Source organism: Mya arenaria, chromosome 15 (assembly GCF_026914265.1).
Source record: "Mya arenaria isolate MELC-2E11 chromosome 15, ASM2691426v1".
Lineage (NCBI taxonomy): Eukaryota > Metazoa > Mollusca > Bivalvia > Myida > Myidae > Mya > Mya arenaria.
Genome location: NC_069136.1, coordinates 8,639,158 through 8,644,939, shown reverse-complemented (window position 1 = coordinate 8,644,939; position 5,782 = coordinate 8,639,158).

Genomic DNA, 5,782 nt, shown 5'->3' with positions numbered 1-5,782 from the left:
GTGTGTTTTTGATATCCGTGATATGACCCATGATGTTATATGCCGAACACGTGATATGACCCATGGTGCTATGTGACGAACACGTGATACGACCCATGATGTTATATGCAGAACACGTGATATGACCCATGGTGCTATGTGACGTACACGTGATACGACCCATCATGTTATAGGCCGAACACGTGTTATGACCCATGGTGCTATGTGACGTACACGTGATATGACCCATGATGTTATATGCCGAACACGTGATATGACCCATGATGTTATATGCCGAACACGTGATATGACCCATGATGTTATATGCCGAACACGTGATATGACCCATGATGCTATATGACGAACACGTGATATGACCCATGGTGCTATGTGACGTACACGTGATACGACCCATCATGTTATATGCCGAACACGTGATATGACCCATGGTGCTATGTGCCGAACACGTGATATGACCCATGGTGCTATGTGACGAACACGTGATATGACCCATGATGTTATATGCCGAACACGTGATATGACCCATGATGTTATATGCCGAACACGTGATATCACCCATAATGTTATATGCCGAACACGTGATATGACCCATGATGCTATATGACGAACACGTGATATGACCCATGATGCTATGTGGCGAACGCGTGATACGACCCATGATGTTATATGCCGAACACGTGATACGACCCATGATGCTATATGCCGAACACGTGATATAACCCATGATGTTATATGCCGAACACGTGATATGACCCATGATGCTATGTGACGAACACGTGATATCACCCATGATGCTATATGCCGAACACGTGATATGACCCATGATGTTATATGCCGAAAACGTTATATGACCCATGATGCTATATGCCGAACACGTGATATGACCCATGGTGCTATGTGCCGAACACGTGATATGACCCATGGTGCTATGTGCCGAACAAGTGATATGACCCATGATGTTATATGCCGAACACGTGATATGACCCATGATGTAATATGCCGAACACGGGATATGACCCATGACCCAAGATGATATATAACGAACACGTGATATGACCCATGATGCTATATGACGAACACATGATATGACCCATGATGTTATGTGCCGAACGCGTGATATGACCCATGATGTTATGTGCCGAACACGTGATATGACCTATGATGTATTATGCCGAACACGTGATATGACTCATGACCAATGATGCTATATGACGAACACGTGATATCACCCATGATGCTAGATGACGAACACGTGATATGACCCATGATGCTTTATGACGAACACGTGATATGACCCATGATGCTTTATGACGAACACGTGATATGACCCATGGTGCTATGTGACGAACACGTGATATGACCCATGATGCTATATGCCTAACACGTGATATGACCCATGATGCTATATGCCGAACACGTGATATGACCCATGGTGCTATGTGCCGAACAAGTGATATGACCCATGATGTTATATGCCGAACACGTGATATGACCCATGATGTAATATGCCGAACACGGGATATGACCCATGACCCAAGATGATATATAACGAACACGTGATATGACCCATGATGCTATATGACGAACACATGATATGACCCATGATGTTATGTGCCGAACGCGTGATATGACCCATGATGTTATGTGCCGAACACGTGATATGACCTATGATGTATTATGCCGAACACGTGATATGACTCATGACCAATGATGCTATATGACGAACACGTGATATCACCCATGATGCTAGATGACGAACACGTGATATGACCCATGATGCTTTATGACGAACACGTGATATGACCCATGATGCTTTATGACGAACACGTGATATGACCCATGGTGCTATGTGACGAACACGTGATATGACCCATGATGCTATATGCCTAACACGTGATATGACCCATGATGTTATATGCCGAACACGTGATATGACCCATGGTGCTATGTGCCGAACAAGTGATATGACCCATGATGTTATATGCCGAACACGTGATATGACCCATGATGTAATATGCCGAACACGGGATATGACCCATGACCCAAGATGATATATAACGAACACGTGATATGACCCATGATGCTATATGACGAACACATGATATGACCCATGATGTTATGTGCCGAACGCGTGATATGACCCATGATGTTATGTGCCGAACACGTGATATGACCTATGATGTATTATGCCGAACACGTGATATGACTCATGACCAATGATGCTATATGACGAACACGTGATATCACCCATGATGCTAGATGACGAACACGTGATATGACCCATGATGCTTTATGACGAACACGTGATATGACCCATGATGCTTTATGACGAACACGTGATATGACCCATGGTGCTATGTGACGAACACGTGATATGACCCATGATGCTATATGCCTAACACGTGATATGACCCATGATGCTATATGCCGAACACGTGATATGACCCATGATGCTATGTGCCGAACACGTAATATGACCCATGATGCCATGTGACGAACACGTGATATAACCCATGATGCTATATGGCGTGCACGTGATACGTGATATCACCCATGATGCTATATGACGAACACATGATATCACACATGATGTTATATGACGAACACATGATATCACCCATGATGCTATATGACGAACACATGATATCACACATGATGTTATATGACGAACACATGATATCACCCATGATGCTATATGACGAACACATGATATCACCCATGATGCTATATGACGAACACGTGATATGACCCATGGTGCTATATGACGAACACGTGATATCACCCATGCTGCTATATGCCGAACACATGATATGACCCATGATGCTATATGACAAACACGTTATATCACCCATGATGCTATGTGACAAACACGTGATATGACCCATGATGCTATATGACGAACACGTGATATGACCCATGATGCTATATGACGAACACGTGATATGACCCATGATGCTATATGCCGAACACGTGATATGACCCATGATGCTATATGCCAAACACGTGATATGACCCATGATGCTATATGACGAACACGTGATATCACCAATGATGTTGTATGCCGAACACGTGATATGACCCATGATGCTATATGCCGAACACGTGATATCACCCATGATGCTATATGACGTACACGTGATATCACCCATGATGATATATAACGAACACATGATATGACCCATGATGCTGTATGCCGAACACGTGATATGACCCATGATGCCATATGACGAACACGTGATATCACCCATGATTATATATGCCGAACACGTGATATGACCCATGATGCTATATGCCAAACACGTGATATCACCCATGATGCTATATGACGTACACGTGATATGACCCATGATGCTAATTAAGACGAACACGTGATATGACCCATGATGCTAATTATGACGAACACGTGATATGACCTGGGACCAATAATATCTTACTCCCAGATATGACCCATGATGTTATATGACGAATACGTGATATGTCCCATGATGCTATATGCCGAACACGTGATATGACCCATGATGCTATATGCCGAACACGTGATATGACCCATGATGCTATATGCCGAACACGTGATGTGACCCATGATGCTATATGACGAACACGTGATATGACCCATGATGATATATGACGAACACGTGATATGACCCATGATGCTGTATGCCGAACACGTGATATGACCCATGATGTTATATGCCGAACACGTGATATGACCCATGATGTTGTATGCCGAACACGTGATATGACCCATGATGTTATATGCCGAACACGTGATATGACCCATGATGTTATATGACGAACACGTGATATGACCCATGATGTTGTATGCCGAACACGTGATATGACCCATGATGTTGTATGCCGAACACGTGATATGACCCATGATGTTATATGACGAACACGTGATATGACCCATGATGTTGTATGCCGAACACGTGATATGACCCATGATGTTATATGACGAACACGTGATATGACCCATGATGTTGTATGCCGAACACGTGATATGACCCATGATGTTGTATGCCGAACACGTGATATGACCCATGATGTTATATGCCGAACACGTGATATGACCCATGATGTTATATGACGAACACGTGATATGACCCATGATGTTATATGCCGAACACGTGATATGACCCATGATGTTGTATGCCGAACACGTGATATGACCCATGATGTTATATGACGAACACGTGATATGACCCATGATGTTGTATGCCGAACACGTGATATGACCCATAATGTTATATGCCGAGCATGTACTACAACAGTTTTTCTTCAGATGTTACGTGTCCTATGTAACTCACAAACGATTTTAAACAAATTCTATATTTCAAATTCAACGCATACTGTAACTAAGAATTCGAATGAACAACCATTAATTGTGTGTAATTATTTACAATTGTACACTGCACCTTTCCAATTTGGTTAACCTTTTAAATAATCTCCGTTTCATGTGTATGAAATTGGATGTTAGATTCGTATTGCCGTACGTGAAAACAGAAAAAACACACTAAAAAACACCCCCTCCTACCGCCAACCTCTTTTTACCTTAACAGTTTCAATAATACAATAAAAACTACAGGAACGAGCCTAGGAGCCAAACAATTTACGATGACATTTTTTAAGGCAGTACTCGGTGTGACATGCGGTTAGGCGCGGTCTATGAAATGAGAATACGTCTAGAATTATTATACCGAAACGGATAAGAATCTAGAACAATACACGAGGCATCAATCCATCCGAGTCAAGTGCACGATCGAAGATCTGGCAATGAAACATATTCATTGAAATATAAAAACAGTTTTTGCATATTACTACCCACTGTCACGAGTTCAGTTAAGCTTACAATCGCTCATGTTAGTTAACGTTGGCAAGTTGTTTGATATGGTTTCCCTGTTGCTTCGCAGCGCATAGACGGATTGCGGGGAACCAAATTGCAAACATTGGCCGAGCTTTTGATGCAACGTGACATTCGGGGACGCGAAGAACGTAACTGTTATAAATCATCCATAGGTATAAATAAATGTGTTGTGGTGGATACATAACCTAGTGGTGCCACACTCAACTATCAATCCAGAGGCTGCAGCTTTGATTTCCCGCCGCACCAATAAATAATACTTATCAGCTTCGGGGAGGACGTTAAAATTGGGGTCCCCTGTGACAGTGCTACACTGGTGCATGTTTAAAGAACCAGGTTAGCTTAAAGCAGGGCTACATTCTGTCTGTGCACAATCAATCTTATCGGAGCACTCGCCGAATAAGCCTGGCCCGAGTGCAATGTTAAATAAACTAAAAATGACAACCAATGTGCGACCAGTGTGACATTGAGCTTTGACCAATCGACATGGGTCTTGCTAGCCACATGCTGGCTTCTCATGGTGAACGTTTGTGCCAAGTTCATTCAAATTCACAGTGCATGACCAGGTTTGACTGGACAACCCTTCATAGATGGACGAACATACGGGCACACAAACATGTGCAGCTATGCCATTGTTGCAACAAAGTTATGTTAACTACAAGTGGGCTTGGAGAGAACAATGAAAACAACAGGATCAAAGGGTTAGAGTCAAGCCATGTGTTTATTATTAAAACATTCAGATGAATAATATCAGACGTGTATAGTTTTAAATCAAAACATATCTAAAATAACAATGGTATAATACATATAATGTAAATGAATGACCCCTTATAGAATTACAAAATACCCATGGTAAGAACTATAATATAGGACATAATTATTGAGTAACATGTAACCGCAAGAGCGGGCTTCAACTTC